Source organism: Prionailurus viverrinus, chromosome B3, assembly GCF_022837055.1.
Source record: "Prionailurus viverrinus isolate Anna chromosome B3, UM_Priviv_1.0, whole genome shotgun sequence".
Lineage (NCBI taxonomy): Eukaryota > Metazoa > Chordata > Mammalia > Carnivora > Felidae > Prionailurus > Prionailurus viverrinus.
Genome location: NC_062566.1, coordinates 142,844,185 through 142,867,737, shown reverse-complemented (window position 1 = coordinate 142,867,737; position 23,553 = coordinate 142,844,185). Strand labels below are relative to the sequence as shown.

The window sequence follows — 23,553 nt, the reverse complement described above, 5'->3', positions numbered from 1 at the left end:
GAAAGAGACCAAAAGTCCACCATGTGATTAATCTGCTATATGTGTAGAATGGTATATTATCAGTCATAAAAAAGAATGAAATCTTGCCATTCACAAAGATGTTGATGCAGCTAGAGGGTATCATGCTAAGCAAAGTAAGTCAGTCAAAGATAACAAACACCATATGATTTCCTCATATGGGGAATTTAAGAAACGCAACAGATGATCTAGGGGAAGGGGTAAAAGAGCAAGAAATCATAAAAAAAAGTCTAAGGTTAGAGACCAAACTGAGGGTTGCTGGAGGGCAGGTGTGTGGGGGATGGGATAATGGGTGTTGGGGATTAAGGAAGCCACATGTTGTGATGAGTACTGGGTGTTAGTGTAAGTGATGAATCAATAAATTCTACTACTGAAATTAATATTACACAATATGTTAGCTAACAAAAATTTAAACACAAACTTAAAAAGTTTAAAAGTGGAAAAAAGGAAGGGAGAATTGTTGTCACAAATTGTCACGAACATGGAATCTAAGGTAGTGAGTCTAACGTCTTGCATTTACTCATTATATCCCTAACTGATGGTGGACATAAATTAACATACTCATGAATTTTCACAGCAGTGCCAGGTGGGCTGGAATTCAAACCACAGCTGCCCTTCCCAACTCCACCGTGCCCACACATCATGGGCAGCTTGTCCAGACACCTGCACAAGAACCAAGGTTGGACCTCAGCAGGGACCCACATCTGCAGAACTGGAAAGTGTGAACAGTTGACGCTTCCTGAGAAGCTCTGGGTTTCCTTCCCTGACTTGCTGTGTCAGCTTCCATGTCTTCCTTTCCTGTCTCTTGAAGAGAACCATGTTTCCTGTTAGTGGTTCATGAAAGTGAGGGACTATATGTTCTATAAACATTCAATATGACAGATAACATACAACGGGACAAAAAAAAAGCCCATATGATGCAGCCTGTCTCATGGCTCCTATCACCCAATGTGGTAGAGTACAAATAAACCTAAGTATTCATTTGGTAAAAAAAAAAAAAAAATACAACTGCACAGCACGTTGGAAAAGTATTAAGAGATGAGAGGCCTGGAAGAATTCCACAAATGCAGATATGAGCTCCCCTTGGAAGGAAGAAGAAAATTTACAGTCCCAACACGCAAGAGTAAAATAATTTTAGGAAATGATACAAGAGCTTCAATGTGTTCTATTCATGAACTGTCTAAATTTGGCAATGCAAAAAATGGATTTTGAGGGTTTCACATAGAATTGCGAAGGAAAAATTGTGTCAAGAACTCGGTTGTGTGCACAGAGCTCAACGGCTCCTGAGACATATAGAAAGCCCGCTACCTGAAAAGGTAAACGTGTTTTTTGACCCCAGGAGCATATCTATCAAATCTGATGAGCAGTCTGGCCAAAGAGACACAGAATGGCAACTCTTGTGAAATTTGAACTTCAATTTCAGCATGAGAACCTAATTTCCATATATTATGAAAAACCATGCCATGAAAATGATTTGCTAGAGTCTATAAATTTAAAAACAAATGACAAAACTCTAAGTCACCAGAGACCAAATAGGAAACAAGTCAACGTTGAGAGAAACCAGAAAAAAACAAGACTTTTAGTTACATTGTAAGTCAAGATATCAGTGGGGGCCTGGGTGGTTCAGTCCGTTAAGTGTCTCACTTCAGTTCAGGTCTCGATGTCACGATTTGAGGGTTTGAGCCTCGTTGTCAGGCCCTATGCTGACAGCTCAGAACCTGGAGCCTGATTCAGATTCTGTGTCTCCCTCTCTCTATGCTTTTCCCCGCTCACGTTCTGTCTCTCTCTCTCTATCAAGAATAAACAGTTTAAAAAAATATTAGTCACAAGCAATCAATCATCAAGAAAATGAAAACTATAGCTAAGAACACGAGACCCATAAAAAGAAATGGTATCAATAGACTTTGTGAAAATCAAATACGCTTATCTGCCCACGTGAATACCAATAGTTAGATAAGTTACAGAGTAAGAGACAACATTCACAAATTGCATAACCACCAAGGGACCTGCATCTTGAATATGCTAAGAACCCTCAACAGTCAATAGGAAGAAAGGAAACAAACCTCCCTAAAACAAGCACAGCCTTGTGTAGTAGACATCCTATCCTTGAGGTTATAGACACATTAGTTACTGACTGGAGAAGACTCTTCACACCATCGACTGTCAGGGAAATTCAAATCAAGCACGCAATAGATGCCCTATACACACATCCCAATGGCTCAGGAATGAAAACAACACTGACAGCAACATCCAGGTGAGCATCCAGCATACGTGGGGCCTCAAACAATGCAGGAAGGATTGGCAAATAAACACCAGCTCTGGAAAACCGTTGGCTGTTGCTTATGAAATTATACATGGATGGCATAAAAAGGAACCTGGAAATACCACTCCTGAGTATTTGCCCCTGAAAAATGAAATCCCATGCTCAGAAAAATAAATGGTGTGTAAATATTTATAACATCTTTCTTAGTGTTAGAAGCTCAGAATAAGGCGAAAGTCTTTCTAAATATAAAGGAATAAACCAACTACGAAACTTCCATCAATGGGATGCTTTGCCACAGAAATGTGACACTACTGATGCACACCTGAAACCAGGTGAAACTCAAAGACATGATGTGGAGGGAAGGGCAGTAGTCCCATAATTACAGAGGTGGTGTGACCTGGGACATTCACACAGCCAGACAATGGTGACAGTGGTTTGGTTGGGCATTCCTTATCTCTTTCTTTCCCAAACCACATGATGAGATACTCTGCTTCATTTGAGAGCACTCCTATGTTCAACCACCCTCTGATGTATGGAGTCTCCACAGACTGAACCCTACAACCTCGGACTCCTCTGAATGGAGAGTTGTTGAGGCCATAATCTCACATGTGTTCTGACAGGAGCTGTTCCCTCCACTGTCCCTAGCTCTGGATCTCTCCTACAGGTGAGCAGGAGTAGGTTAGGAACCCTCCACTGAAACTATTGGTCTCCTGCACCTGACTCTCCCACAACATGAGGCCCAGACCTTCTTCCTCACACTTAGCTGGAAATGAAGTCAGTTCTATAGGAACAGATTTGTTCCTTGATTTAGAGGATTGCTCCATCTCCCCCTTACCCTGGGCAATACGCTGGGCAAAGGTCTGCAGCTGCAGCGGGTGTCAGGGACAAAAGGATTCCAAACAGTTTGGAAACTGAGGGCTCTGTTTAGGGGTGGCTGGCAGCTTCACTGCCTTGTGGCTTGCTTGTCCTGGTGGCATGAGACTCCTGCCATACAAGTCAGGTCTGGGCTGATCAGGTTCCCAGCATCCCTAGTGGACTGTGCCCAGGGCAGAGCTTCCTTCCTGGGAGTGGGACTGCCAACAATAAGTGAGTCGCACATCTCAGTGCACCTGCTGGGGCTTGGCCTCAACAGCAAACAGCTTAGGGTCACTGACATCCTGTCCCTCTGGGAAAGAGTCCTCTGAACAGGAGCTGGTCACCGGGAATCCTGTGTATTGGCTACAACAGTCTGGAGGGGAGGTTGCAGCCAGGCTCAGTGGCACATGCCTATAGTCCCAGTTACTTGCACTAGAGTTTCTACTTGCTGATCTGGGGTGGGAAAGGTAAAGAACATACCTTAGTTCAAATATTCTAGGTATTTTTTCTGGTAGTATATTTTCTGCAATAAATGCTTCTTCATGGGCTGTATGCCAACATGGCCATTTGCAGGCACTATAAATACATTATTTGAGTTTTTCTTCAAATTCCAGTCAGTTAACATGCAATGTAATACTAGTTTCAGTTGTAAAATATAGTGATTCAACATTGCAATACAGCACCCACTGTTCATTATGAGCACTCCCCTTAATCCCCATCAACTACCTCCCCATCCCTCCACCCACCCTCCCCCCCCCCCCCGCCCGGTAACCATCAGTTTTTTCCCTATAGTTAAGTATCTGTTTCGTGGTGCTTACGTGGTTCCATGGGTTAGGCGCATGACTCTTGATCTGGGCTCTTGTCTTGATCTCATGGTTCCTGAGATCGAGCCCCACTTTGGTTTCTGCACTTACAGCACGACGTTTCCTTGGGATTCTCTTCCCATCTGCCTCTGCCCCACTCCCATTCTCTCTCTAAATAAATAAGTGAACATTGAAAAAATCGCCTATTTCTTGGTTTGCCTCTTCTCTCTTATTTGTCCCTTTGCCCATTTGTTGTTTCTTAAATTCTACATATGGATGAAATCATATATTTGTCTTTCTCTGACTTATTTCAGTAAATATAATACTCTCTAGACCCATCCATGTCCTTACAAATGGCTAATATTTCTTAGGTGGCTGAGAAATATTCCAGTGTGCGTGGATGGGGTTATGTAGATATACCACGTATTCTATACCCATTCATCAATCAATGCATACTTGGGCTGGGTTGTTTCCATACCTGGGCTGTTTGTGACATAGCTGCTAGAAACATAGAGGTACAATTCCCTTCAATTAGTATTTTTGTATCGTTTGGGTGAATACCTAGTAGTGCATTTGTTCTATCGTAACGTAGTTATAGTTTTAGCTTTCTAAGGAACCTCCATGTTGTTTTCCATACTGGCTGTGCCAGTGTGCATTCCCACCAGCACCTCGAAAAGGGTCCTCTTTCTCTGCATCCTCACCAACACCTGTTGTTTCTTGTGCTGTTGACTTCAGCCTTTCTGACCAGTGTGAGTTGATATTTCATTGTAGTTTAGATTTATATTTCCCTGATGAGGAGTGATGTTGACCATCTTTTCATGTGTTTATTGACAATCTGTAAGTCGCATTTGGAAAAATGCTTATTCATGTCTCCTGGCCATTTTTAATAGGATTATTCAGTTCTGGAGTTGAATTTTATACCATATATAGAAAACCTGAAAGACTCCACCAAAAAAAAACCCGCTAGAACTGGTACAATAAACCTGTAAATTCGCAGCATACAAAATCAACATATAGAAATTTGTTACATTTCTATACACCAATAATGAAGCAGGAGAAAGAGAAACCAAGGAATCAATCCCATTTAAAATTACACCAAAACCATAATATACTAGAAATAAACGTAAGTAAAGAGGTAAAAGATCTGTACTCTGAAAGGTCTGGGACATTTATGGAAGAAATTGAAGAAAACACAAAGAAATGGAAAAATATTCCATGCACATGGATAAAAGAAAAATCATTGGTAAAGGACAATACTATCCAAAGCAATCTAGACATTCAATGCACATAATTCAATTTCCTTTCAAATACTACCAACATTTTTCACAGAGCCAAAACAACTCCAAAATTATCATGGAACCACCAAAGACCCCAAATAACCAAAGATCTTCAAAAGGAAAAAAACCTGGAGGCATCACAATTATGGATATCAAGCTATATTACAATGCTGTAGTCGTCAAGACAGGATGATACTGGCAAAAAAAGACATATAGATTAATGGAAAAGATTAGAAAACCCTGAAATGGACACATAACTATATGATCAACTCATCTTTGACAAAGCAGGAAAGACTATCAAATGGAAAAAGTCCCTTCAGCCACTGGTGTTGGGATAACTGGACAGCATCATGAACTTGTAATGAACCTGGACCACTTTCTTACAGTACACACAAAAATAAATACAAAATGAATGAAAGACCTAAATGTGAGACAGGAAACCATCAAAATCCTATAGGAGAACACAGGCACCAACCTCTTTGACCTTGGCCAGAATAAGTTCTTACTAGACGTGTCCCCAGAGGCAAGGGAAACAACAGCAAAAATAAACTATTGGGATCTCATCAAGATAAAAAGCTTCTGCACAGCAAAGAACAAATCAACAAAACTAAAAGGCAACTGACAAAATGGGGGGAGATATTTGCAAATGACATCTCAGATAAAGGGTTAGTATCCAAAATCTATGAAGAACTTACCAAACTCAACACTCAAAAAACAGATAATCCAGTGAAGAAATGGGAAGAAGACATGAATACATATTTTTCCAAAGAAGACATCCAGATGGCAAAAAGACACGAATAAAGATGCTCAACAACACTCATCAGTGAAATATAAATCAAAACCACAATGAGATACCAACTCACACCTGTCACAATGACTAAAATTAACAATTCAGGAAACACAAAATGTCACCAAGAATGCAGAGAAAGCGAAACCCTTTCACACTGTTGATGGTAACGCAAACTGGTGCAGCCACTCTGGAAAACAGTGTGGAGGTTCCTCAAAAAATGAAAAATGGAACTATCCTGTGATCAAGCATTGCATTTATCCAAGGATACCAAAGGTATCCAAAGGATACCAAAATGCTGATTTGAAGGGGCACGTGCATCCCAATCTTTATGGCAGCCTTATCAACAAAAAACAAATTGTGGAACAGCCCAAATATTCATCAACACATGAGTGCATAAAGAAGAGGTGGTAAATATATACAATGCAATATTACTTAGCCATCAAAAAGAATGACATCTTGCCAATTACAATAATATGGATGGAACTACAGTGTATTATGCTAAGTGGAACAAGTCAGTCAGAAAAAGTCAAAATCCTATGATTTCACACATTAGTGGAATAGAAGAAACACAACATACGGAAAGGAAAAACAAAATAAATCAAAACAGAGAGGGAGGAAACCAGAAGACACTCTTAAATACAGAGAACAAACTGAAGGGAAGTGGGGGAGGTGGGCTAAATGGCACGTAGCCATTAAGGAGGGCACTGGTTGAAATGAGAACTGGGTGTTATATGTATGCGATGTTTCCCTATTTCTAACCCTAAAATCAGTACGACACTGTATGTTAACAGACTTGAGTTTACATTAATGTAATACAAGAAAATTATATACAGAGGGAGACTACCTCAAAATAGCAAGCTTCTGCACAGTGAAGGAAAAAATCAACAAAACAAAAAAGCAACCTATGGAATGGAAGAAGATATCTGTAAATGACATATCATCAGGGTTAGTTTTCAAAACATATGTTTTTTTAAATTGTTTTCAAATTATCAGTAGAGAGTGTGTCCATGAAGTTCAGCACACTGTTGTGTGAGAAGCAAAACTCATGTCTTCCACTTATATTGTGGTAAGATCTCACTGAACATGAGGCCCACACTCTTCACAAAATTTTAACCATACCTTACAGTATTGTTAACTACAGGCGTAATGATGTGGAGTCCCCTCTGGAACTTAATCATCTTGCATAACACAAAATCATAGCCCTTGAGATCTACTCCTCATTGACCCTCCCTGCCAGGCCCTGGAAACTGCCATTTCACTCTCCATTTCATTGTTATCAAAACCCAAATTCAGCTGCCTGTTGCTGGAAAGGTCAATGTTCAAAGTTTTAGTTTTGGGGGAAAGGAATTTGAGCTATATTCAGATGGCCAGCCACTTGGGAAAAGGCAAACTCTTGTCCAAATGCCAACTCTGAGGTTTCTCCCTGGCCCAGGGTGTTTTAAAGCAGTAGAGGGTACTTAATCAAGCAAGGGAGTGCCACGGTCAATACCATCTTTTGATCATGGGCAGACTCCATGGTACAAGCTGCCAAAGTAACCTCAACTTCCCTGCATCTCCAGCTGAAGAGGGAACCAAACATACATGGGAAGAGACTGCCAGAGGCCAGGAAAGAACCAACATAAAGGATTAGAGGAGAAAACCCCTGGGGCTCACACATGGTCAGCAGTACTTTCTGTTCTCCCCAGCTGGCATAAGAAAATACTAAAATACAACCTTGTAGTTCACCAATCATCACTCAGAATACTGAGAAATGTTTTCCTCAGTGAACTCAGAGGAACCTTCAAAGCAAAAACCAAAAGGACCAAATGGCTTGCAAACTGATAGCCAAGGAGAATAAGACACATAAAACTACAAAGCGATTTTTTGCATCACCCATAAAGGTAAAATTGACAATGTTTACCTCCACATCACAAGGAAGCAAAAACAGTGGTCTCTGAAATGAGGAAAAGTAGTCATCCAAAGAAAGTGACCAAGCAGTACCACAGGACATGGAATTGGTAGAGAAGTTCAGGGTGTTATAACTGCATAGCCCATATGGAAGTAGCTGGAGGAAAGATTGAGGTGTTGACTAGAGCCAGGTGCGTGGGTCCAAATCTCTACCCATGTCCAAGTGACAACTCTTGACCATGGCCCACCTGCCCCTCCCACATCCACCCCAGCTGAACTGATGTGCAGGGTCACCCAATGCCACACCCTGGGACTGTTGCTGAACCCCAGAGGTGGCCCCCAGGTGCAGGGTGCTGGCCACCTGGCACAGCCCTCTGCTCTGTCTGATGGTCTAGACCTGGCTTTGCTGAGGATCCTCCATTTATCCATTCTCACTGGCAGATATCCCTGAGCAGGGGCATGAGGCTGGCAGAGGGCCAGGTCACCCTGAGGGCACCCCTCTTGCTGTTTGCACTCTGGGCAGTGCTGGCTCCTGTGCAGGGTTCTCAAGGGCATCCCTCATGGCGCTACATCTCCTCTGAGGTGGTAATTCCCAAGAAGGAGCCGAACCACAGCAAGGGCATTCAGATGCCTGGCTGTCTGTCCTATAGCCTGCATTTTGGGGGCAAGAGACATGTTATGCACATGCGGCACAAGAAACTCTTTTGGTCCAGACTCTGCTGATGATGACTCAGGATGCTCAGGGAGCCTTGCATATGGACTACCCCTTCATGCCTCCAGACTGTTACTACCTCGGCTACCTGGAGGAAATTCCTTTTTCCATGGTCACAATTGACACAGGATATAGCAGCCTTGAAGATGTCATGAAGTTGGATTAACTTGCCTCTGAAATGAGACCCCTCGGTGATTTCCAATGGTTTGAACACTTTATTTCTCAGATAGTTGCAGACATCTGTGCAATGGGACCTACTTATAACCTGGGATATAAGGAGGACAGGGGACCCCCTGTTCCTCAAGGAAATGCCAGTGCAACCCCAAGGATCTCTAGTAAGTTCTGTTCATCCCATCACAGAATTTTCAAAGGACTTGCTCTCAGTTTCAAAACAATGTATAGTGTGTTAACCACGTGGAAAAAAGTGCCCAATTCCTAATAAGGCTAGTTAGCTTAACTGAGTCAATATTTCATGGTATTGATGTAAGTTATTGGGTTCATGGTCATTTATAGGGAGAGACATCAAGCTCACATGGGCAATTATGTGTTGCATCAGAGTCCTTTTTTCTCTTCAATAGTATGAGTCAAAGTATTTTCGATTTCTTAAAACACATTCACCCTTAATTGTGATTTGAGATGGGCCCCATGAGGTTCATTGCACTCCAGTTGTGTATTCTATATGCCATCATTCTGGGTTATTTACGCAGACATTATTTACTCTTGTCTGTCATAGCAACACATCAGATGGCAAGAAATTGTGGCTTGTGCATTGACACTGATGAATGTGCTTGCCAAAAATGGTCCAGCTGCCTTAGGACCCAATTAACTGGTATAATGGAAGCTTTCAGTAACTGTTCCTTCATTATAATGAATTGTGGAACAGGAAAGTGCAGGTTCAACACTGAAATGGTGCATGTAAATAAAAGCCTGACCCACTGTCATTATGGAAACTACATACTGGATCCAGGCAAGCAGTGTGACTGTGGCTCATTCAACAAGTGCTACAGCAATCTAGGCTGTATGCATGATTGTATCTGAACCCCTGGGGGCAAATGTAATACAGGCAGATGCTATACAGACTGCACCAACTCCGCTGCTTGGACACTCTGCAGAACAATCGAAGATATACTTGATCTTCCAGAGTACTGCCAAGGGGTGTCCTTGGCGTACCCTGATGACTTCCATATGCAAGATGGAACCGCGTGCACTGAAGAGAGCTGCTGCCATCACGGAAACTGCACTGACCGCACTATTCACTGCCAAGAAAGCTTTGGAAGAAATTCTGGGAAAGATGAAGATGTCTGCTATACCATCAATCACAAAGGCAGTCGACATGGACACTGCAGACGACCCCGGGGAATTCAACGCTGAACCCCGTTCCCACACAGACGTGCCATGTGGAAGGCTGCAGTGTAGGAATGTCACACATCTCCCTCAGCTGCAAGAGCATGTTGGATTCCATCTGTCTGAGATCCAGGATTCTGATGTTTGGGGCTGGATTCACATCGTAGCACAGGAACAACCGAGATTGGTCATGTGAGAACTGGTACTTCCTGTGCTTCTGGAAAGTTGTCAGGATACCTACTCCAATGGCAGTGTGGCTCAGATGAATTATGACTGTATCCCAGAGAAATGCAGTCACAGAGGGATGTGCAACCATAACAGGAACTGCCACTGCCACATAAGCTGGGATCCTCCATGGTGCACGGACAAGGCACTGGTGGGAGCACAGACAGTGGGCCCCTCCAAGAAGAATTCAGTCAGTCAGGCAAAGTCATGAATGCATGGTATATCTCAGAGTGGTTTTTGGTCACATTATGCCATAATAGCTGCATTCCTCTTTGTTGTTTCCACAAATGTCAAAACTATAAACACAGAGAAAGTTAAGGAAGGGATTTTTGGAGAAGACAATCCATAATTCAGCCTCCAACCCCTGAACAACTACAGACAATGCACCTGGTGCATCTGTATAAATACAGTAATGAGGCGGCACAGCTGACATCCACGTTTCCAAGGGTCCGTGGGAGACACAGGGGTCCTCAGGCACATCCTGGCTCTGACACCAGGTCTCTCATGGTGAACGACCAGCACTCTGAAATAAAACTTGAAAACTGAATGCTTGTGGCCTTTATGTAGTTTTTAAGCCAGTAAGAGCCCAAACTGAGCCTTAGTTTCTGGGAAGAGGACCTGAGTCACAGCTGTGTCTTGAGCGGACGTGTCTGGTTCCAGAATTAAGAGAAGTTGACACAAGCTCCTTTATTGGCAATCATGAGTTTTCTCCAAAACTGCGCTGTTGTGGACTGAAAAGTTTCTCATTCTCCAGGTAATCTGTCTTCCCCCAGTGCCAACGTGGGTTCAGGATAATATAGGGCTACCACCCACCCATACTGCCTGTCCCACACGGGGGTTTTGCAGGCTGTGAGGGAAGGGGACTGGCATTAGGTTCCACCTAGTGCAAGCCGTGCCTCTCTGGAGAGCAAATTTCCAAATGTGGGAGACTGAGACCATGAGGTTGAAAGGAGCATGCCATAAATCAATCATAAAGGTAGGCACAAGTGTCTATGGATGACTGGCATCCAGAGGGAGACCGGTAAATGTGAATCCCTGCTCTCTTTCTCTTGCCTACTTTTCAGTGAGTTTACCTTAGATAAGAATCTGCCTAGGGTTCCCACTTTGCTTTTCCAAGCACCTTCTAGAATAACACAGAGGTGAGCCTCTGAAAGTTGGCAAATTCAGCCCCATCCACTCCCAAGAAATCCTGTACTTGCTACCCTGTTTTCTATGTCCTGATTATTGTGAATGTGGGATGTAGGCCTGCCCTTCCCTGGTCCTTGTGCCCTCTTGTTCTGGGCTCTGTAAGTCATAAATCCTGTGCTTCCATTTCCTTTGTTGGGGGTGTACTGAAACCCCACCTTCAGTCACAAGGGGCCCGCACATCTCATGTACCCCAAGCGAGAGCTCAGATGCCTAGGGAGCTGCCTGTCACCCACTGTGACTTGCTGTTGCCACTTCCTTCAGCAGGTCACAGTCTACATGTTCTTAATTCAGTACAGAAGCTGAGGTCCCATAATACATTTATCCCCAAGGATGGGATTGGGAGCCTAGCTGATGCCCCCCTACAATGCCTTAGACCTAAGAATGGCTCACTCATTCCTCACCCTCGCGTCTCAGCTGCTGTGGGAAGGAGCTGGTGCTTGCTGGTGGTCTGTAGCTTTGATTTGGGCTTATGCCAGGTGTTGCCAGAAACCCTCACCCTAAATTATCAGTGCCATAAAAGGTCAGACTCCCTGCAGAGACAAACAAGCAGGCACCAGTCTGGGGGTGCAGGGGTGTGTATTTCATATTCACCTCCAAAGGAGGTGGACACCGAGGACAGTGTTCCTAGATTAGTGTCAAAGAAGATGCTAGCTGCTTGGTCCAGTGTGTTGCGGCCAGCACCGTGGTGTTGTGCTTGATTAGCCAGCCCTAGCTAGTGATGGAGGCAAATCTACAAGAAGCATCATGGCACCCAGGGTGGAGGACTTGGCCAAGGCAAGCTCCCCCTAGTGGCTGAAATCCTCACTGCTGTCGCCAATGGCTTCCCACCTGTCAGGTGTTGAGTGGGACACCTCAGTGTGGGAGGCCACAGAACACGACTCTGGGAAGAAATAACTTCTATCCCAGATTTTCCCTGTCACAATCCACTACACTTACATGTCCAAGGACCAGCGTGAGAGACAGAAACGGTGACAGGCACTATACCATCATGGAAATGCAAGGCTTCCTGGAATCATTTGTCCAAAGGGAGGGAGACAAGGACATTGATTGGCTTTTGTGGTCTTCGTCATTGGCTCCGAGGTGTTTCTTACAGCACTTGACATACTGCAGCTGACTGAATTGGTCCAAGACCACCAAAGTCATCATTCACTGAAAACTCAAAGTATCCACAGCCTGTTTACAGAGACACCCTAGAGGAGCCTCCAGACTTTTCACTCTATCAAAAGACCATGACAAGCACGCCAAGGCACAGGGCAGGAGACACAGACAAAAAAAAGGGGGAAGGCTCTGAGGAAGACGCTCCCCAAGCCCCCAGAGCCCACAGAGGTAGGAAGAGAGAAGCTCTGATTCCTGGGACTTGGATTTTTATGGCATGGCAGCACAGGCCCACTGGGAGAGGTCAAGCCCAGGTGACGCCATCCAACTCTAAGATAGACTGGGGACAATTCAAAGAGTGTGGGGTTTTTGTTTTTTGTTTTTGCCTTGTGTCATGCGCCCAAGATCCTTGACCATTTCCAACCTGGAGGACAGGCCCTTGACAACACAATGTAAGGAGTTCTTCATGAAGGACCACTCTGACCTTAAGTCTGTGCCATTACATTCACAGTGGGGGAACAGGACGACATAGGTTCCTGGCCTCGTGACAAGAACCTGATCTCAGGACCCACTGTGGATACTTCCGGCAGAGGAGGGCCTGCGTCCACGCCGACCAGAGCTGGTTTCGTCAGGACCCGCTGTGGAGGATTCAAGAGGACTAGGGCCCATGTCCAAACCCAGAAGAACCTGGTCTCCACAGGACCCTCTGCGGAGGATTCGGGAGGACTAGTGCCTGTGTCCATGCTGACAAGAACCGGCTTCATCAGGACCCGCTGTGGGGGATTCAGGAAGACGAAGTCCTAGGTCCAAACCGACAAGCACCCAGTCTCTACAGGACCCGCTGTGGAGTCTTGGGGTGGACTAGGGCCCACGTCCGAACCGACAAGAACCCGGTCTCCTCAGGATCCGTTGTAGAGCCTTCCGGCGGACAAGGTCCCGTGTCCACACCAACAAGAATCCGGCTTTTCCGGACCCGCTGTGGAGGATTCGGGAGGACCTGGACCTGTGTCCACATGGACAAGAACCCGGTCTCCTCAGGACCCACTGTGGAGGATTCAGGGGGACTTGGCCCCACGTCCAAACCGAGAAGAACGCGGTCCCCACAGGACCCGCTGAGGAGGATTCGGGAAGACGAGGGCCCGCGTCCAAACCAACAAGAACCCGGTGTCCTCACGACCCGCTGTGGAGACTTCGGGTGGACAAGTGCCCGCATCCACACGGACAAGAACCCGGTTTTGTCAGGACCTTCTCTGGAGACTTCGGGGGGATGAGGGCCCTTGTCCACACCGACAAGAACACGGTTTCGTCAGGACCTGCTGTGGAGGATTCGGGAGGACCTGGGCCTGCGTCCACACGGACAAGAACCCGGTCTCCACAGGACCCACTGTGGAGGATTCAGAGGCACGTGGCCCCGCGTCCACACTGACAAGAACCCGGGTTTGTCAGGACCCGCTGTGGAGGCTTCAGGGAAACGAGGGCCCGTGTCCACACCGATAACAACCTGGTTTCGTCAGGACCCGGTGTGGAGGATTCGGGAGGACCGGGGCCTGCGTCCACACCGACAAGAACCCAGTCTCCTCAGGACCCGCTGTGGAGGATTCACGGGGACATGGCCCCGCGTCCACACGGACAAGAACCCGGTTTCCTCAGGACCCGCTGTGGAGGATTCAGGGGGACGTGGCCCCGCGTCCACACGGACAAGAACCCGGTCCTTTAAGGACCCGCTGTGGAGGATTCAGGGGCACGTGGCCCCGCGTCCACACGGACAAGAACCCGGTCTCCTCAGGACCCGCTGTGGAGGATTCAGGGGCACGTGGCCCCGCGTCCACACGGACAAGAACCCGGTCTCCTCAGGACCCGCTGTGGAGGATTCAGGGGCACGTGGCCCCGTGTCCACACGGACAAGAACCCGGTCTCCTCAGGACCCGCTGTGGAGGATTCAGGGGCACGTGGCCCCGCGTCCACACGGACAAGAACCCGGTCTCCTCAGGACCCGCTGTGGAGAATTCAGAGGGACATAGCCCCGCGTCCACACGGACAAGAACCCGGTCTCCTCAGGACATGCTGTGGAGGATTCAGGGGCACGTGGCCCCGCGTCCACACGGACCAGAACCCGGTCTCCTCAGGACCCGTTGTGGAGGATTCAGGGGCACGTGGCCCCACGTCCACACGGACAAGAACCCGGTCTCCTCAGGACCTGCTGTGGAGGATTCAAAGGCTCGTGGCCCCGCGTCCACACTGACAAGAACCCGGCTCCTCAGGACCCGCTGTGGAGGATTCAGGGGCACGTGGCCCCGCGTCCACACGGACAAGAACCCGGTCTCCTCACGTCCCGCCAAGGCAGGAGCAGGTGAGGAGAAAGCCAGGCCCCGGGAGGAGGAGCTTCGGGAACCTGGAGGCTGAGGGCAGCGGTGTTCCCCAGACCCTGGGGGGAAAGGACCCTGCGCGGCGTCGTGCGCGGTGACACCGTGTCCCCCGCGGGGCTTACCTCACCGGCGCCGGGCGGCGGGGCCGCGCGGCCGTGTTCCTGCTCCGCGCCCACTCGGTTCCCGCCGCTTCCTCATGCGGTTCGCAGTCCAGGAGCGGGGTCCCCTGGCGGAGCTTGCACTCCCGCCGCTCTGGCCTCGCGGGTCCCTTCAGCCTCCGCGCGGGGCGGGGTGTCCCTCCCGAGTCTGCGACGGCGCCGTGGGGAGTTCGGTGCGACACCCCTGAGCTGCAGGTCGCTCCGGGCGGGACAGACGCGCTCACGGCGTCGGTTCCTCCGCGGCCAGGAGCACAGAGCCGCTCTCCGCCCCCGTGCGTCTTCCTCCGTTTCTGTCCCCAGCGCCCTGTCCTGGGACAGCAGGCCTGCCACCTCCTTGCTCAGATTTCCTCTGGGGCACGTCGTTCCTTCTGCGGCGGTTGTAAATGGCACCGTCTCCTCCTTTCTCTTTCCGACGGGTCGTCAGGAGCGTGCAGACGTGCACGTGGTGTGTGCGTGCTGATCCCCTATCCCGCGAGTGTCCTCGTTTATCCTTCCGTTGCCCTTGGAAACAACGCCGCCAGTTACGCTACCAGCAAAAGTGGGTTTATTCAGGAGTAGCGGAGAATTGCCATCCGGGCCCAGCAAGCTGTGGCAGAACCGCGGCCGGGTGGGGAGCACACGGAGAGGAACGCTGTTTCGCGGAGAAGAGGAAGTTGGGAGGGTGGTTTTGAAGCGAGGTCCGCAGGAGGAAAGCAGGGCTGCAGGGCGAGCAGGCGCCTCCCGGGCCCGGCTGCAGGCGCGGTGGGTTTCCTGTAGGAGCCGCAGGGCACAGCTCCCCCTGGCGGGGCCTGAGCCTGGGGTTTCTCTCCGCCGAGGGTTCTAATCTTGGGTCTGTAGCCGTGGGTTGTTCCTGAGCCTGACCCTGGGTGCTGGGCTCCGCCTTCCAGCCTCCCCTCCCCGCCTCCCGAGTCCACTTCGATGAGATGTCCCTTCATTGGTTTTCGCAGTTCTAACAGCTTATTCGTGGTGTCTTGTGGACAACCGGAATTCCAAATCCCACTGCTTCCGCTGCACCCAAGACACATGGCCACCAATTGAACCCTCCCACGTGCCTCTGGCTCACGTGCTGCCTCCTGCAGGGCCCGTGGCCTCTCCGCCTGGGTGAGCTGGGTCTGGGCGTGGGCCTACGTCACAGCGTTTGACCCCTCTCTTGCTTCTGTCATGCGGGGCTGACACTGTTGTTTGGAGGAGTACCTTACTCTGTGATTTCAGACGTGCAGTGAACGTGTCACAGCAGCGCAAATACACTTTATCTGGACGCTCGTTTCTTTGCCGCGTTTGCCACTTCACATGAGATACTTTGGTGTGTTTTAACCCAAACGGGGACGCCCTCCCGAGAAACCACCACAGAACCCCAAATGAGGAAATCCCTGCGTTTCCACATTAGAACCCAGACCACAGGCCCACTTCAAGTGTCCCCTCCTGCCCCACTGTGAAATGTCTTTTCCCATTCTGATCCGGTTTCTTTTGGGGAAGTGCTCCTGAGACTTTCCCCTATCTGTGTAACCTGGGGGGATTTAAAGAGCAAGGTGGTTCCTGGGGCGCCTGGGGTCTCAGTCTGCTAAAGGCCGAGTTCACTTCAGGTCATGATCTCCAATTGATGGGTTCCAGCGCCTGCTTTGTGCTCTGTGCTAACAGCTCAGAGCCTGCAGATTGCTTCAGATTGTGTGTCTCCCTCTTGCTCTGCCCCTCCCGCTATCATGACCTGTCTCTGTGTCTCTTTTTCAGCAATAAAAAATAAATGTTAAAAAAAAAAGAGCAAGATGGTTCCTGAGTGGCCTTTTCTGGATGGCTTCTGTCACTGAGGATGTTTTCTGCATTGACCCATGTGTGACGTGTATCAGTCCTTCATTTTTAAATTCTGATTAAATGTACGTAACATAACATTTACCATGTAAGTCACTTTATGCATACAGTTGTCTGGCATTAACTGCATTCACACTGTTGTACATCCATCTCCAGAACGTTGTCATGTTCCCTGAGGGAAACTCTGTATCTGTAAAACCCTAAATCCCAATTCCAATTTCCCCTCGGCCCCTACAGCCACATTCTACTTGGTGTCTCTGAGTATGATTTTTCTGGACACCTCACTTAAGTGGAACCATACTGTATTTTCCTTCTGTCACTGGCTCATTTCACTTAGCATAATGACTGCCTAGTTCAGTCGGTGTGCTAGTGTGTGTCAGAACTCTCTTCCTTTTTAAGGCTGAATCATATTCCATTGTGTATATACTACATTTTGTTTATTTACTCACCTGTGAATAGTTACTTGTGGTGTTTCCATCTTTTGGCTATTGTGAAGAAGCGGCTATGAATACAGGAACATGAATACCTGCTCAAGGCTTTGCTTTAAATTTCCAGATGTAAGTGCAGATGTGGAGTTCTGTGATAGCTTTCTGAGAAACCAGTATTCTCTACAGCCACAACATTTTACTTTATTTCTTTGCATGACAGAATAATATTCCTGTTTAAGGGTCTGCCCCACGTTGTTTATCCATTCACACACCGATATGCATTTGCATAGTTTCTACAATTTGGCTATTGTGAACAGTGCTGCTATGTATGTGCACATGCACTTTGTTTAAACAACTGTTTTCAATTCTTCGAGATATACATCTAGGAGTAGTATTGTTGGGCCATATGGCAATTCTATGTTTTTATCTTTTTTTAGGGGGGGGGAATTGCCAAACTATTTTACACATAGTCTCCACCATTTTACATTTCCACAAGCAAGGTTGAAGGGTTCCAATTTCTCAACATCTTTACCAACATTTGTTATTTTGTAGTTGTATTGATTAGAGCATTTTTAGTGCGTGTAAAAGGGTATCTCACTGTGGTTTAAATCTTCATTTCCATAAGGACTATTGATGTTTAATATCTTTTCAACTGGTATTCACCATTTGTATGATTGCACTGGGGAAAGATATATCCAAACCCTTTGACCATATTAAAAATTGGGTTGTCTTTTTGTTGATGAGTTGTAAAAACTCTTTATACATTCTGCATAACAGGCTCTTACCAGACAAATACTGTGCAAATACTGTCTTCCATTAGGCTTTGTCTTTTCACTTTGGGGATATCATCTTCTGGTATACAAAGGTTTCTAATGTTGAGAAAACTAAATTTATCTACTTTTTCTTTCCTTGCTTGTGCTTTGGTGTCATCTCTAACAGCATTGCTAAACCCAATGGTCATGAAGATTTATCTCGATATATTGCTTCCAGAGGTCATAATTTTACATTTAAACTGTTGATCCATTTTGATTTGATGTGTGTATATGGTGTGAGGTCTGGACGCAATTTCATTCCTCTTCACATGGATAGCCAGCTGTCTAGCACCCTTTATTAAAAAGACCATTTGTTCCCCAATGTCATGTTGTCTGCTCTTGTCAAAATTCAGTTGACCAAAGATGAAGGGGCTTATTTCTGGGTTCTCCATTAAATCTCACTGACCTGTACGTATCTTTATTTTTGTAATGTTTATTTATTTTTGAGACAGAGAACACGCGAGGCCCAGAGAGAAAGGGAGAGATAGGAAACTGATTGGTGTGGAAAGGAGAGGGTTTGGATAGACCTGAGAATGATACATTTCTTTGACCTGTGGTTACTCAGTTGTCCTGTAACTTGATTATGTTCATCTAAACTCATAGAATCTTATAATAAACATGGTCATTTACCATATTTAAGTTACTTCTGTAAATATCATTACTTTGATTAGATAAAATTTTATAAAGTTATTTCTATAAACACTTATGTCTTCACACTCTGTATTGTGTTCCTTCTTAGCTTGGTGGTTGTCTGATGACCATATAGAGTAGATAGATAGGATGGACCAGTTTTGTAGGGGGGACAGATTTAGTTCAGTTCATGAAAGTGACAGTTTCTAATGCAAGACAGTGGGGTCAAGGGGCTGAGATGGGGTGCAAAATAATAACATCATGGGAATGAACTCAAGGCTATTGTGGAGAGAGTCTGTCATGGTTTACCTATACAGTTCTTTCCTCAAGGCGAATTATTATTAGGAAACCTGCCAACCTAACAAACTGTTGTTAAATCCACAGGAAATGAATGGAAGAGTCCAGAAGGAGACTGGCAGGTGGTGGATGCAGGGATGGAGCCTGCTGGGCAGAAGCCTGGTGGTTGAGCAAGGGCCTGGAAGGAGCTGTAAATGTTAGGCCAGAGGGACGATGGTCCAGATCCAGGACAGAGCTCTTGTCCCTGCACATCCCAGAGCTCAGGACATCCTGGGAAGGGAGACCCTGGGAACAAATGGGAATGGAAGCCAAAGCCCGAGAGGGAGGAGGAATCTACAAGCAGGCATGTGCTACCCCATGTGGAAGCTGTATTCAGAAATAATTGAAGTCATAATTATTTCTTTTGTATATCTAAAGTTGGTGTCAAATATTCTTTTCCGTATGAAATTATGGTCTTTTAACAAATATTGCCAATAGTGGGTAATTTCATTCAAATACATTCATAACGATGTGACTCCTCTATAATGACTTTAATATAACATAAAAGTATCTATTATCTATCTATCATCTATCTACCCTCTATCATCCATCACCTATCCACTTATCATCTATCTACTATCTAGCATTCTGATCTCTATTTGAAGTCTATTCAGCTAACTCAGCATTCATCCTCTTGGCACATGCCTTCAGGACTATGAACACATTTTCTACAATTTCTTTAGGCTCTAATGTTTAGATTCCAATGTTGTCCAGGTCAGCCAATCCACTTTCATTAATGTGGTTGTTTTAGTGCCATTAACTTCTCACCTCATACACTGATGGTAGCTGTGCCATATCAGTGAAGAGTCCCCCACTTTTCTGTGAAATCTGTGCCTCCTCCCTGAGTTAACAGCCCCTTGTGTTGGATGGGAATTTCTCAGGAGATGGAGACACCAGCCATGCATGGGAATCATATCTGCAGGTGACAGAAAGGTGTCCATGTCTTGGTGTCTGTGCACTTAAAGATGTCGGCACTGCTTCCAAGCTTTGCAGATGACTGAGGAAGCAAACCCCATCAGCAGAGAACCATCAAGATCAGAAGTCTCCAGGTGTGCCCATGCTTTCCAGGTAGTTGTCAGGTGAGGTTAATACATCAGTGTGGAAACGAAAAGAAATGTGATCCTGGGAACAAGGGTCCTTTGCTTGTTATATTTACACCAGACTGGACATCAATATAGATTTTTCCTATGCAGTTATGTGAGGAATGACTGTTAAAATTGAATGTATTTAAAGACTTGATTTGGAAAGTTTTCTGGAGAAAATATGGATCCCTTCAAATATCTTTTGGACAGATAGAGTATAGTGAATTGTGATCCACTCATTTGTTCACTATCTGATCAGAAAGGTGAGGCCATCACTTGACCTGCCTCCAACACAATTCATAGACCAAGTGCTGCCTTGACCGAGGACCAACAAGCCTGTGGATCCACAAAGAGATGCCCACAGGTGGACCTGGAAGGACAAGGGGAGCCTGACTCAATTTTTGTCCACTTGTAAGGACATGCTCCCTCCAACACAGGCAAACTTCTCAAGATCTAGAGATAACTCCAATCTCAGGGTGTGGGAGCCCACAGCTCTCTCCTCAGAGAGAGCTGAAGTCCCTAAGGAAGGCAGAACTGTATTCAAGAAACAGAAGAGACTGTACGGCCTTCCTTGTGCCTGGTGAGAGGTCCCAAAGGTGAGGGTTTCAGATGTCAGATGTGGGATAATGGGAATGGTTGTGACTGCTGGTGACTGGCCCAGGCTGAGTCTCCTTGTCCCCAGGGGTCCTGTCCCAGGTGCAGCTGCAGGGGTTGTGCCCAACTGTTGAATGCCTTGCACACTCTGCACCTCACTAGCAGCATCTTGGGGTTCTCCATCTCAACCAGTAATTTCTGGTGGAATTGGATCCACCGACCCCAGCAGAGTGGATGCAGTGGATGGTTCACATACTATCATATATTCTATATCACATACTAGGGTCCAGACCACAAGAGCCACATGTCCATCAGTTAGGCAGTTTGTTAGGCAAGAGGAAGAGGGATAAAGCAGGTGCTGGCCACACCCTTGGAGGTTCCCCCAGGATTAACAGCCACACAATCAGAACCGCCTCTATGGGTGAACAGGACAGGATAGGCCTAGTCACAGAGCTGTCTCAAACACCACAAAGGACTTCTGAGAGCTGAGCATGGGCCCAAAAATTGCAATTTGCCCTTAGATTACCTAAAAGTCATGAGGGGGCATTGAGGACAACAGGGGTAACTGAGATCTCCTGGGGTGCTCAGGTTACCAGGGGGAGCTGAGGACACCAGGGTCGCTTAGTTCTGCATGGGGCACTCAGACCTCCAGGGGGATGCTCAGGTCTCCATGGGGCATTGAGGTCACTAGTTGCCACTCAGTTCACCTGGGGGCACTCAGGTCATCAGGAACACACAGGACACCAGGAGCCACGTAGGTAACCTGGGGGTTCACAGGTCTCCAGGGGGCACCCAAGATCTCAGAATTCATATCCGGAACCAGTGTTTCAGGGTCAGGTTTCCTGTGAAGCATCATTCTCATCATGCCCTGCAAGCTTCATCCTGACCAGTAAACAGTACACACTGTTTCCTAAACCATTTACAAACACAGATGTCTTCTAACATTTAGAGTGAACAGTCATATAATAGTGCCGACCTTGACAGAGACCAAGCTCGGGGATAAATCAACTCATATACAGACCTGTGCCTCACAAGTACACGGGCCACCATTTAAGATACATGTAAGTGATTTTCAAACAGAGGAGACTGACTCATTCAAGTGATCTAAATTTAATACATTTGAGCAGGTCCTCTCTCCTTTTACTTTCCTTAAGGTTTTCCTTTGATGCCCATGAAGAGAGACCATGAGTAAAGACCCTTGTGGTTGTCGAAACCCCACAGCATCTTCATCAACTCCGCGACTTTCTCTCAAGGATTCTCAGTATATACACGTTCCTGTGAGAGAAAAGGGTAGTTTCTACCCTTCACTCCTTTTGTTCTCCATCCAGTTCGGAAGCCAGAGACAACCAGTGGGGAGGCACACTGAGTCAAGTCTTACAAAACGGTCAGCCAAGGGTCCATTCTACTTAAGTAGTTAAGGAATCATCCACTGGATCCACCTGTCTCTGCACCTCGTCTCCACAGAACATGAGGCCCAGACCTTCCTCACACTCAGCTGGACATGAAGTCAACTGTATGGGAGCAGATTAGGAACTCAGTTTAGTGGGTTATTTCACCGCAGTTTTCCATAGTAGCTACACGATGTTGCACTCCCATCAAGTGAATTCTAGGATTGCCTGTTCTCCACATCCTCAGCAACACTTGAGATGTTCTCGTTGTGTTTGCCTTATTTTATACTAGCCTTGCTATCAGTTGTGAGGTGATATCTCAGTGGATCTGGGGGGGGGGGAATTCTCTGATGATTAGTGATGATGAACACCATTCATATGCTGGATGGACATTTTTTCAACCTTAATTACAAAATGGATATTTACATGCTTGACCCAAATTTTAATCAGGTGATGTGCTTACTGTTATGATTATAATTGTGATTTTTGCTATTGATGTTAAGATTCCCTCCTGTATTTTGGATATTAACTCCTTTTCAATATTTTTAATGTAATGTCTCCCATTTCATAGACTGCCTTCTCACCCTGCTACTGTTTGATTTGCCCCCTCTCTAGTTTGATGCAGTCCCCCTTGTCTGCCATGGTTCTCTGTGATTTTGCTTTTGGATCAAATAAATCATTGTCAAGAGAATGGCATGATGTTTATCCTGTGTGTTTTCTTCGAAGGCATTTTGGGTCAGGGTTCTGCTTAATCTTTAATCGATTTTGAGATTTGTTTGTGTTGACATATATGTATGATGCAAGATTACGGCCAAATGTCATTATTCTGCATGTGTATATCAACACCATTTTGTAATGTTTCTTTTATTTTTGAGGGAGCAAGACAGATCATGATCAGGGGAGGCCCAGGGATAGAGGCAGACACAGAATCCAGGCTCTGAGCTGTCAGCACAGAGCCTGATGTGGGGCTCAAACCCACAAATCATGACAACAATACATGACTGGAAGTTGGATGCTTAGCTGACTAAGCCACCCAGGCGCCCCTAGTCAACACCATGTTTAAGAGACACAATCCTTCCCCACTGTGCATTGTTGGAAATCTCATGGAGGATTTGCTGACTGCATGTGCACAATTCTACATTTGGCTCCGTAATGAGCTCCACTGGTCTATATGACTCATTTCATGCCAGCAGTACACTGTTGGAGTTAATGTATCTCTGCAATATATTTAGAAGGAAGAAGTGTTCTCCCTCTCAGTGTTCTCTCGTCTTCATGATTTTGTTTTTTACTTCCATGTGTTTTGTGGTTACATATGAATTAGTATATTTTTCAGATTCCTTTTAAAAAAGGCATTGGTATTTTCATTGAGATAAAAAGATAAATATAAAATTAACATAAAAAGATACAGCAGAGAAAAAACACTATCACAAATACAGAAAACAAATCAACTTCATTAAAATTTAAATTTGGAAAGATAAGTGAAATTTAGAAAACTT

At 46.1% G+C, this 23,553-nt stretch overlaps 2 long non-coding RNA genes and 3 gene segments (V, D, J or C); 3 read left to right on the top strand and 2 right to left on the bottom strand.

Moving 5' to 3' along the window:
- Positions 1 to 23,553, top strand: part of LOC125168484 (immunoglobulin heavy constant alpha 2-like) — a 350,186-nt gene that overhangs the window by 38,948 nt on the left and 287,685 nt on the right.
- Positions 1 to 23,553, top strand: part of LOC125168486 (immunoglobulin heavy constant gamma 1-like) — a 533,257-nt gene that overhangs the window by 281,319 nt on the left and 228,385 nt on the right.
- The window catches only part of LOC125168481 (immunoglobulin delta heavy chain-like), a 724,259-nt gene that overhangs the window by 522,849 nt on the left and 177,857 nt on the right, over positions 1 to 23,553 (top strand).
- The window catches only part of LOC125168523 (uncharacterized), a 242,250-nt gene that overhangs the window by 76,178 nt on the left and 142,519 nt on the right, over positions 1 to 23,553 (bottom strand). The gene's annotated exons all lie outside the window — the stretch shown is intronic.
- LOC125168518 (uncharacterized) overlaps positions 8,040 to 23,553 on the bottom strand; it is a 157,433-nt gene continuing 141,919 nt past the window's right edge. The window contains exons 4-5 of one of the 7 annotated variants that reach the window (XR_007153163.1): positions 18,023 to 18,025; positions 8,040 to 8,050 (exon numbers count right to left, since the gene is read on the bottom strand). This is a non-coding gene — a long non-coding RNA (uncharacterized LOC125168518). Of the gene's footprint in view, positions 8,051 to 10,793; positions 10,804 to 18,022; positions 18,026 to 19,766; positions 19,780 to 19,896; positions 19,910 to 21,231; positions 21,242 to 21,309; positions 21,316 to 21,573; positions 21,580 to 22,364; positions 22,376 to 23,553 lie in introns of those variants that run through there. The other 6 variants (XR_007153164.1, XR_007153166.1, XR_007153167.1 and 3 more) reach the window with 6 other exon arrangements.